We start from the raw sequence: 12,235 nt of genomic DNA on the forward strand, positions 1-12,235 counted from the left end.
GAGCATGCCTGCCTACTACCACTTTTTTTTTTGCTCAACACATACATCCATACACCCGGGCAATGTCGGGCACCCAGGCTAGTTTAAAAGAAAAAGAAACATGTTGGTAGAGTCCTCAGTGTGATTTATATAGTCCAACGTATGATGTTTTCTCGTATAGAATCTAGATGATCTCTAAAAAAGTCGTAAATAAATAATGATGGAGGTGGGGTCAGGCCAAACTTTTCTCAAAGTAAAAAAAATCGCAAATTAATGGTGGTTGGGGGGTTGCTAAGGATCTGAGGTCAAAACAAGGCTATCATTTACTAGTTCAAGAAATAGGGGGGTTGGTTTACTAGAACATTTCATGTGCGATTGAACCCTCTTCCAAATTTTTAAATATTGATTTGGTTTTCAATTTTTTTTATAATCCGGTAGTGTAGTGTCCAATGTATAATAAACTGCAGAAATAATTGAAAAAAGATGAAAAGGCAAAAATTCACACCAACCTAAAAGTCTTATTATTGAAAACTTATTCAAGTTTTCCCCAAAAATATATAAACCTGTAAAGAAGGTATACAAATTTTTTTATTATTTAACAAAGAATACAGATAAACAAGACTCCGCAGAGTTTCGAAAAATGTAATTCTTCTCATCAGAGGAAAGAAGTTTGCAAAACAACAATAAATTTCGATCAATAGATTAAAAGAAATTACAAATATGAAATGAATCGTATTTGCAGAAAAAACTTATTAAACAGTTAGAGAAAGTTTATAAGGATTCAAAATATTACAGGAAGAAAGAAAAAGTGACTATTTTTACATTGGATACAGTTGCAAATATGTAATTTAGTTATGACATGCATAAAGTTTAAATCTAATTGTCCAAAATATAAACAACATTATTTGGAGATGGAAATCTTACTCCACCCCCTGTTAAGACATTATGTCATTATAAGCAAATTTACATAAAATACACAGGCTGCCATTTTTCATAAAAATTGCAGCATTTATTTTTTTATGAAAAAATAGAAGAAAACATTAATTTTATTCATTTTTTAATAATAATCTTTTGCCTTTAAACATGCAGCAAATTGCACATTTTGGCACTTGTGCAGAATACAGATTGTGCTGAAATAATAACCTTATTATTTAGAGACTAATTTTTATCCTCAAACTTACCTTGTATTGAATACTTTTTCACTAACTAGATTTTTTTAAATGGATGGAAAGTAAAGCAAGTGGGGGACCTTGAAAAAACTGACCTCACAAAGATCATTCCTTGCATCTACCATTTGAAACATTTACACAAATGACCAACCTGAATTTGATGAAATACACAGATGAGACTTCAAAAATGTTTAACAACAACTTAATATGCACTATTTGTTTCACTATTTTTACATCACAAACAAAGCATATTGATACTCGGAATGTAAGGGCTACTATTTAGGAACATGTCTAACAGGAGATTGTGAGGAGTTTAAGAGCAAGATGTTTGTTCACTTAGTGGGGATGCGCTTTTCTCTTTCATGCAACCTCCATCTCACAGAAAAGACATTGCGAGCCTGTCTCTGCTTTATCATTATTTCCATGGCAGGTGCTCATCTGCACTTCAATATAGGATCCCCTCACCAAACTTTTACAAAAAGCACTTGTCTAACAAGAACCACTACCAATAATTCTCCACACTGTGCTTAAACCTAAATGTAGATTCCATGAGCAGAGCCTCTTTCTTAGAACTGCACGCCTGTGGAACTCTGTTCCATTGGCCTGCTTTCCAACTGACTACAATCTGACTGTCTTCAAGTTCAATGTAATGAAGTTCTTAATGAACCGTCCCCCTAAGTAATCCAACTCACAAAAATTCCACTACTTATGTTTTCTATTCTATAATCACATTGACAAATGTACACCCATTAATCCTTATCCTCAAATGGCCTCTGGGCCTTGATAAGTAATAGCAACCTGACAGAAGAATCTATTTGAGTAGAAGACTTTACCAGGATCTTCTAAAATGAGGTGGGATTTTGCTACCTGTCAGATTTGTTGAGAGTATGTATGTTGAGGGGGCACAAGTGCTATGAGCTCATCAAAGCACGTTATATAAAAATAGTAATAAAAGAGGCACATGTATGTAACATTGCGGCAATAGGACAGAAGTTGGAACCTGACCAACATTGCAGGACCTTTTACTTTTGAAATTCTATTTTTGAATTTGCCTAAGAATGGGAGACTAGTCGTAGATGTGGCAATAATACACATGCATGTGTGAATTGTGACTTGGATATGAGTACATTCTTTTTTTCCCCTCATGTCTTTTAAAGACAATTTTATTAGTAAAGTCATAAATTTTAAGAATAATAAAGGTACAAGACAAGTGACTATTTTCACATTAGAAACAATTGTAAATATGTAATTTAGTTATGACGTACATAAATTTTAAATCTAATGGCCCAAAATATAAACATGATTTGGAGATGGGAATATTACCCCCCCCCCCGTTACTTAAAACATTTTGTCATTTTAAGCAAATTTACATAAAATAAACAGGCTGCAATTTTCCATAAAAATTGCAGCGTTTATTTTTTATGAAAAAATAGAACATTAATTTCTTAGTTTGTTCACATTACATTCAAACTTCTGCAGGGAATCAGAAAACAGGGAGGCAATTCTGATGTTTAGCAGCCTGAAGTTGGAACCTGACCAACATGGCAGCGTTTTACTTCTGAAATTCTATTGACTAGTGGTAGATGTCGCGATAATACACATGCATGTGTGAATTGTGGTTTTATAAAGAAATATGATGCTCTTCGGTCTGAGCAATTTTCTAGCACAATACAGGGATCCCACCTTTGTGATCATTATGACAATGTCTTAAATGTATTTGTTCCAATTAATGTTTCTTGTGAATGTCAGTTTGAGGAGTTTGAAAGCTGGATGTTATCTATGGCAATTGTTGGTTGAGAAAGTCTTTTGAAGTTGTTATAGGAAAGAAGTTTAATCTTAGAAGCATTCAATTTTACAAACCATTTACAGTCCCATTTCACTGCAGAGTGAAAGTTATTTTCTAGGGTTTTGCCATTGACTAGGATATGAGTACATTCTTTTTTCCCCTCATGTCTTTTTAAGACAATTTTATTAGTGAGGTCATTCATTTATTTTATAATTTTATTAGTGAGGTCATTATTGTTATTATTATTATTATTATTATTATTAGTTAGGTCACTATAATAATTAATTAGTGAGGCCATTATAATAATAAAGTCATTATTAATAATTAATTAGTGAGGTCATTATAATAATTATTATTAGTGAGGTCATTATTATTATTAATATTATTAGTGAGGTCATTATTATTATTATTATTATTAATAGTGAGGTCATTATTATTAATATTATTAGTGAGGTCATTGTTATTATTAATATTATTGTTAGTGAGGTCATTATGATAATTATTATTAGTGAGGTCATTATTATTATTATTATTAATATTATTATTACTGAGGTCATTATTAGTATTATTAATTGTGAAGTCATCATTTTTATTATTATTATTATTATTATTATTATTAGTGAGGTAATTATTATTTTATAATTTTATTTGTGAGGTCATTCATAAATATTAGGAATAAGTATTTTGATGTTGTTATAAGAAAGAAACTTAATCTTAGAAGCATTCAATTTTACAAACCATTTACAGCCCTATTTCACTGCAGAGTGAAAGTTATTTTCTGGGGTTTTGCCATTGACTAGGATATGAGTACATTCTTTTTCCCCTCATGTCTTTTTAAGACAATTTTATTAGTGAGATCATTAATAAATATTAGGAATAAAAAAGGTACAAGGCATTCATATCATGTTGCTTGATGTACGGCTTTTGATAACAAGGCGAATTTTTCTCTTGTCAAGGAAAGATTTGATTATGTTTAGTATTCATCCAGAAATACCATAGAATTTAATTTTCCTGAGAAGCCTTTTATTCCAGACTTTGTCAAATGCTTGAGATATATCAAGGACTACAGGCCTAGCTTCTCCTGCCTTATCCAGTAGATGGTATATGCGTTCAGAGATGACAGTTAAAAAAGAACAGGCTTGCCTAAATCTGTATTGTTGGTTGGAAAATAGCTTAGCATTTACAAGATAGTGGACTAATGCTTGATTGAATAAACATGCAAACATTTTAGTGAGGAGGTTAAGGCGATTATTGAGCGGGTAAATGTTTTGAAAGTAATTCTTTTAGCTATCAGAAAAGCAAAACACAGCTAAACATTTGTTGACGCATTTACGGAGGACTGATTTTTACTCAGCAGAGTGTTTCTTAACTTGTATGGCAAGAATGAGATCATACCTACATGTTCTAGGTGAGGAGAGGTGTAGGTTTTATGATATTACGGACATGAGGAGTTGTAATTTTTAGATCTAAGAGTAGGCCATCTGTCCACAAAAGGGAAATTTGCCAAAGGTTGTTATAAAAGATATAAGGTAGTAAGAGAAATGTTGACATTCAATTCTAAAAATAATGTGTATCTTTTTTCTGCTGAAATCACAAGTACCTATTTTTTGCAGAAATCACAAGTAACTATTTTTCGCCATGTTCTGGTCACTTCAGTATGCCTTCTCTTGGCTGCAGCTTTTTCAATCTTACAATTATTTATAGCTTCTCTAGTCTTTTGTCTATTTGTATTAGACATTGTACTTCAAAAATATGTAACATTTTGTATAAAAATGAGTCTGATAGGTTTTTATCAGGCATTATATCGGCATGGGAAGTTTCATGAGTTTCTTCAAGTATGCCAGGTTCAAATGTAGAGATTGGAAGTAAACTAAGTCATTAGCATTGGGTGATAAATTTTGTGGGTTTTATGATGTGTTTGCATAGGAATATATTAAAAAATGACATACATGTTGAATAGTTGGTTTTATATTTTATCTGTATATTCATATACATGTAAATGCGTGTATGTATATACATCGTATCATTTAGTTGGTCGTCTAGTGTGTATATTTTAACATTTATGCAACAGTTCTAACAGGAAACGATTTATGTGGACATATCGAAACAGTTGAAGAAAAACAGTTGTTTTTAACAGGTGTAAACAACACAACACATACCTAAATTTATTTTCATGATTTTGGCTGACATCTTCAAAGATTACGTCTTTACATCTTGGCTGCCTGAGGAAACGCCAGTCCCTGTGTCATGGAGAGACACCCCCCCCCCTGAGTTGTCTGTTCACTCTGATGTCCAACTAAGGACTGACTAGAATCTCCCCAAATCTACATCTCATTATGTATCTCAGACCAACAGCTGATGTAACCTCAATCTAGTTATTTGTTCATGCAAAGCAAAAATCATGTTTACATTTTTTTTGTATTTTCACATTCCTTTGTAGCGATATTATTATTATTTCCTGTCAACCACTTTTCCCAATCTAATTGTTTATTTTTCTAATCATAATAATTGATCCAGCGACCCGCTGTGGCTCGAATCAATTAATAATAATAATGTTTTTACCATTGGCCCTGCTTGCCACATACGGCACAATCACATTGACACACCAGTTCTCGCCAGATCACCAGATGGGTGACCATTTGGGGAGGCTAGGTGCTGTATGTACCTTCTGGGAAGGTTGGGCGTGGGGCAAGCACCCTCACCCTGTAAAAAGAACTCCTTCTACAAAAACATCTACAAAAGTTGTAGATGGTCTATGCCCCTCAAGGGGCTCAAGAGCTGTGGACCTGCTTCCCACAGTTCCCACAGATACTACGCTATGATCATGGCAAAAGGGTCATAACATTACAGTTTAGGAGCAAGTTGTCACAGCAATATGGTGTCCTTACTTATATTTAGAAGTCTAACATGGTTTCATTTTAACAATTCAACTTCATTGATAAATTGTTTGTATTTACGTTTCATTTAGACCGAGCATGGATTAAAAATAACAACTGCTAGATGTTTATCTTTTATTGTACTGGAATGTCTCCAAGATTGGTTGAGTTAACTGAGGAGAAAAAACATGAGAAACTGTGTCTGCAGCTGCTTTATCTTTCTCATACATCATATGATAGTTTCATTCTCCAGCATTTTACCTTCTCCTTTATATTGTTTGAGTGCTTTCGACCATATATAAATTCTACAGAATGTTGGCCTGTAATTAACTTAAAGGCAGAACCAATAGGGTAGTAACGCCATTTACATGCTACTTCGATGATGGCATGTTCCTCTTTTTAAACTGTAATGTTGACCACTGATTGGAAGAGATATGAAAAAGAAAGTATTCTGATTGAGAGTGGCAACCAAAGTAATGTTCAAGGCATTGGTTTCTTTGTAATGTGTTTGTCAGGATCGATTATTGTAAATGAAGCATGGTTGGATTCTTTGAGGTTAATGCAATTAGTTGATCAAGATTCAGGTAGAGAGAAAACATGATTCTGGGCTATAGGTAGGAATTTTGTCTAAACACAATGAATCCATTGAGAAAATAATCTGACAACTCAAAAGACACTTCATACCTTAAGAGAGTAACTTTCTCTGTTCACATAAGGCTCTTGGTCTCATTGAAACTTATGTCATATTTCCTAGCAACATCAAAGAAACAATTTATATTTTCGTCATGTTCCTCATATGGCCACATATATATATATATATATATATATATATATATATATATTAACACAGGTCAACATGTCGGCGACCTTTTCATACTTTATTAGATTGTTGCTTATTGGAATCATTATACACTATTTGTTATGCCAAATGGAATATAGCAGAATTGATGTAGATCTTACAAAAGATGTAAATTCTTATCTGATGATACACACTCTCTAAGTTAAGGTAGTAAAAACAAAATAGTGAACAACTTTTTTGACCAATGGATAATATTTGATATATATATATATATATATATATATATATAAAATAAAAATAAAAATTATAACACGGAAATTACATAATTGTCGGATTCAGCTGCTATCTTATTGCTCTGTTTACCACATTGAGCTCTCATACCCGGATTTCCTCTGGATTTATTCCATTATAACACTATATATATATATATATATATATATATATATATATATATATATATATATATATATATATAGCTTTCCAAGCTATGAGTATCCACAAGGGCGTCTAGGATTAATCTACTCAGTGAAACTTATGGCTTTAAACAGACGATCAGGTGATGCAACAGTTACAATGGATGTAGTTGATGGTTCGCAAGTAGAATTCACCTTCTGAGGGAAGTTATTTGATTGATAGACTAGACAGAAATACCTCTCCTTGTGGCAGCTATTACAAACTGCATCACGGGTAATACACTTATTGCATGGATCTCATTACTGCAAAAGAAAACATCTCAGTTGCAAATGAAATTTTTGTGGAAGTACAAAAAACCTTGCAAGTCATGGATAGTTCGGCCATAGCACATTGTGTAAGGTTCGTATAAGAGTCGTCCTGTTTCTGTGTCATTTCTAGAGAACTATCTAAGTCAGAAGCGTCTTTCAAATTGAATATTCTTTCGATGAGTCGTTGATTTGCATGAGAGTGAATGCCATGACTAAGCAGTTTGTGATGCTCTCATGCACATCATGAACTGCTTAGTCATGGTATTCCCCGTTGTTACTATCTCAATGAGATAATCAGCAGTAAGGAAATCTAGCTTCTTTCATTGCTCCACAACTGGTGGAGATTCTGAAGTATATTTTCTCCATATCCTCATTGTCACCGCACTTGTACTCCTTCTTGAAGATCTTGAGGAGACTTACAGGTCAGTGCAAATTTTACCAAATCCTGCTTCACTCGATCTGCAGATATGAGATATAAACTGATGAAAATGTTGATTTATTACAACATTGATTACAGCACACATGTATATACATAATCCAGAAGTGAATGTCATTATATTTGGTCAGACGAACTACTTCTGAATTCCAGTAAAAGGTCAAAGCCTCCCAGTTTTTCGTCAATGATTAAAACCTCCAGGTGTAAACTTTAGCTTACAAGGGGCAGCCTGCACCCTTTGCACTTTGTCAATCTGGTTTCAACAGTATCCTCACCAACATGATATGTGAGCACCCTCGCATACACAAGCAAATCGCCAATGGTCATGATGTTGCTGCATGGTGCTTGTTGCAACTCCATTGAGATTTTTGGGGGAACCCTCTTGAATTAAAGCTTCGTCAGAGCCTCGAGCCCTTTTCCCCGTGAATCAGCCATTTCTGAAAGTTACCGCATTTTTATTAGCATATATGTCCACACATTTTACTCATTTCACTTTTTGCGTTAGGTAATACGCACTTTGACTATTTCATAATACAGTGATAGTGGGCATTAATTGTAATAAGACAGACCGCACCTACTTCTCCTGACTTCAGGCTTTTTCTTGAAGCTCTTGAGAAGTATCGCCCAGTCCAAATTTTGGCAAATGTTCCCTCACTCAATCTGCAGATGCAAGATATAAACTGATAAAAACGTTGATATATAATAACATTGATTACCGCACACCTTCCATGAAGAAGTGAACATCACCATATTCAGTCAGATGCACTGCCTCCGAATTCAGTAAATAGTTGAAGCCTATCAGGTTTTTTGCCAATAATTAAAACCTCCAGGTGTAAAGTTGTGCTTGGAGTGAGCAGCCTGCACCATACATTATTCTTATCTTGTGAACTTTAGGCACTTATTCCATCAAGCAATATTGCTATACAGTCTTTAGTCTGGTTACTGTATGATCTGTATTCGAGGATTTTCTGTAGTTGATGATTTAAGCTTGCCTTAAGTTGTTTGCCTGGTTTCCAAAGGCCTCATGTATATCTTCCTTCAAACATAGTTGTGTTTAAGTTTACCGTCAATTTCATAGTTTTTAGTATTCCTTCTACCCCCATTGAAACCATAAAAAGAAAATTGGACTTATTAAATTAATGAAAATTTTTTGATTTAAAATTCATTTTCATGAAGAATTTGGTAGTCAAAATTAAAATATATGTCAGATGCTTATAAACTTATAAAATAATTTAATATATTAAGATGTATGAAATATAACGTTGCATTTACAAATATTTTTAATTGTTTCCATGTTGCATAAAATGTGTAAAATTTATCTTCAAAATGTTTTTAATTTTGCAGAACATCATCCATGAAAAAAACAATCATCTGTGGAATTGAATGGATCTACATTCTCCTGGCGATCTTAAATGTGGAAATGTTTTATGAAATGTTTTAAACAAGAAAAATCAGTCATTGAAAACTGTATGAATCTCATTCCTCAGATCAGATTTTATCATATAATGGACAAAACATTTTCTTGTCAACTGTATGTATTTTATCTCTGAGTAGTCTCATTTAGTTCAACATCAGCTTGAATGCCTGTCAAAAATGCATTCGTTTAATTTACATATCAATGCATATAATTAATTTACTAAAAAATCGTATGAATAAATATTAACTCCATAAAAAATGAAAAAAACTGTGTAAGATTTATCAGTCATTCCGTTTTTCATGATAAACATATAGTATGAAATACCAAGAATGAAAGTCTAATGAAATATTTAAAACATTTAATTTAAAAATGAACCATACATGAAGAAGCAATATTTGTGTAAATTTATTTACAATAAAACAAAGTATGTTACAACAAGTGCAGACACATAGTGGAGAAAAACCATACTCTTGTGAAGTATGTAGCTCTTCGTTTGTGCGGAAACACCATTTGTCTCAACATATGCGAACACATACTGGAGAGAAACCTTATTCTTGTGAAATATGTGGCTCTTCTTTTACACAGAAACACAATCTGTTGCAGCATATGCGAACACATACTGGTGAAAAACCTTATTCTTGTGAAATATGTGGCTCTTCTTTTGCAAGGAACAACGATATGTTATTACATATGCGAACACATACTGGAGAAAAACCATATTCGTGCAAAGTATGTGGCTCTTCTTTTACACACAAACAAAGTTTGATACGACATAATCGAACACATACTGGAGAGAAACCATATTCTTGTGAAATATGTGGCTCTTGCTTTATACAGAAAATTAGTATGGTAAAACATATGCGAAAACATACTGGAGAAAAACCATATTCTTGTGAAGTATGTGGCTCTTCTTTTGCACAGAAACACCATTTGTTGGAACATATACGAACACATACTGGAGAAAAACCATACTCTTGTGAAGTATGTGAATCTTCTTTTGCAATAAAAAAAAATATGTTGCAACATATGCGAACACATACTGGAGAGAAACCATATTCTTGTGTAGTATGTGGCTCTTCCTTCACACAGAAAATTGGTATGTTACAGCATATGCGAACTCATACTGGATATTAACAGATATTACAGGGCTTAACAGAGCTGAGAGGGAAAAGATAAAAAAAAGTATCAGGGACTTATGTATGATATGAAACGAAATTGGAAGTTAAAAGACGTTTCAATTATACCAGTCATCATAGGAGCAACTGGGCTTAAAAAAAGTACATAGCAAGTGTACCCGGTGAACCAAGTGCAAGTGAAATACAAACGATTGCACTGAAAGGGACGGCTAGAATCCTGAAAAGATCTCTTGGTTGGACTCACTAAAATAGGGGTAAATGTCAGACATCTGGTTGGATGTCCCATCCCGTAGAAGATAAAGGTTAAGAAAAATGAAAAAAAAGAGAGATATTAACCATATTCATGTGAAGTATGTGGCTCTTCTTTTAAAACAAAACGAAATATGTTGCTGCATATGTTAAAGATTGTCTTTTGTGTCCTTCTTATTTATTTATTTATTCTTCTATTTATTAAACGTTCCTGTTGCTATTCTCTTTTACGATTTCTCGTTACTATCTTTTTAATTTAGGGTACTTTTAAAGTCTATTCTTACATATATGTTCTTACTTATGTGTGTGTGTGTTCTATCCTTACACCGTTTCTTGCCTTGAAGTGTCTCGATGTGTATGTGCAAATATATAATGTGTACATACCTGCTTACCTTGTCCAGTGAATGATATCTTCTTGTCACTGCGCTGCCATCTTGTGGGGAATGGTCATTGCTGCAGATGCATCGATAACATAAGATGGATTTGAAGCTTCGATTCTTTTATTAAAGGCAAGCCTATCATGGACCCTGGTTGCTGCGGAGAGACCCTAATCTCTTGTCTGTTCCATCTGTAGGCTAAAACCAATTCTCACATGTGTCTGTCAATTGGAAACCTACGACCACAATTCCCTTAATTTCCGGTGCATTCTATCTAGGTTGATATCTGTCAACCCTAACCTTCTGTGACCCCTCTAAACTCGCTGCTGGGAATCGAAAATATACTTACATAACTTACTATTTCTCCAAACTACCTAGATAGCATTTAAGCTGGGATTCTAAATATTACACATATGCAAACACATACTTGAGAAAAACCATATACTTGTGAAGTATATGCATATTCTGTTACATAGAAACACCTCTTGTTGCAGCATATGTCAACACATACTAGAAAAAACTTGAATGCATGCTAGAAACTGTTCTAGAGTATCCAAGTTTTCTCACCTGGCATGAGGATACATTTTCTGACCAAATATTAAAAATCACATAGAATTCATAGCCCAAATAAGATCTCCTAACTATGGCTAACTTACACTAGATTTTACGAGGCATGGTGCACTTTCTCCAAGTGATATTACCTAAAGTAATAGCACGAAGCTGGATACCCAACCAGACTAGATAAATTATTGTCTTGGAATCCAGTAATACCAAGAAACCAAAATAAAGCCATGCTGCAAGATATGAAAATGGTTAATTGGGGAGAGGAAAATTATGTTCTCAATTTCTTTACTAACTCAGCGTTTGAGAGATAAAGAACTTTAATGGAACATTCGATTACCTATGTATCTCAACTAGAGTTCAAGGATTAGCCCCAGGTAGTGGGCCCCTTGATTTCTGAAAACTTCAACTGAAGTAAAATAAAAGAAAAAAGAGAAAAACTCCTGTGAAGTATGTGGCTCTTCTTTTACATGGAAAGTCCATTCGTTGCAACATAGACAAACAGAAGTCCTACCTTGGTCGAAGTGAGTGTCTAATAATAGAGGTCTTAACAGCTTAAAGCGAGAAACAGACCAAATACCAATATGTATGATATGAAAAACTGGAATCTGAAGGAGATCTCAATCATACCAGTTATTATAGGTGCCATAGAGCTTATAAAGAAGAACCTGAAGTCCTACCTAATATATTTCTGGTGAACCAAGTGCAAAAGAGATCCAGACAATTGC

General features: G+C 33.6%; 1 long non-coding RNA gene across 1 annotated transcript in view; it reads left to right on the forward strand.

Annotated features, from left to right (window-relative positions):
• LOC145269598 (uncharacterized) overlaps positions 1–10,794 on the forward strand; it is a 12,592-nt gene extending 1,798 nt beyond the window's left edge. Inside the window, exon 2 of the long non-coding RNA XR_013865125.1 lies at positions 9,112–10,794. This is a non-coding gene — a long non-coding RNA (uncharacterized LOC145269598). The remainder of the gene's footprint in view (positions 1–9,111) is intronic.
• The last annotated feature ends 1,441 nt before the right edge of the window (positions 10,795–12,235 follow it).

The sequence above is a fragment of the Euprymna scolopes genome, chromosome 45, assembly GCF_053919585.1.
Source record: "Euprymna scolopes isolate OS-2025 chromosome 45, ASM5391958v1, whole genome shotgun sequence".
In the NCBI taxonomy this organism is placed as follows: Eukaryota; Metazoa; Mollusca; class Cephalopoda; order Sepiida; family Sepiolidae; genus Euprymna; species Euprymna scolopes.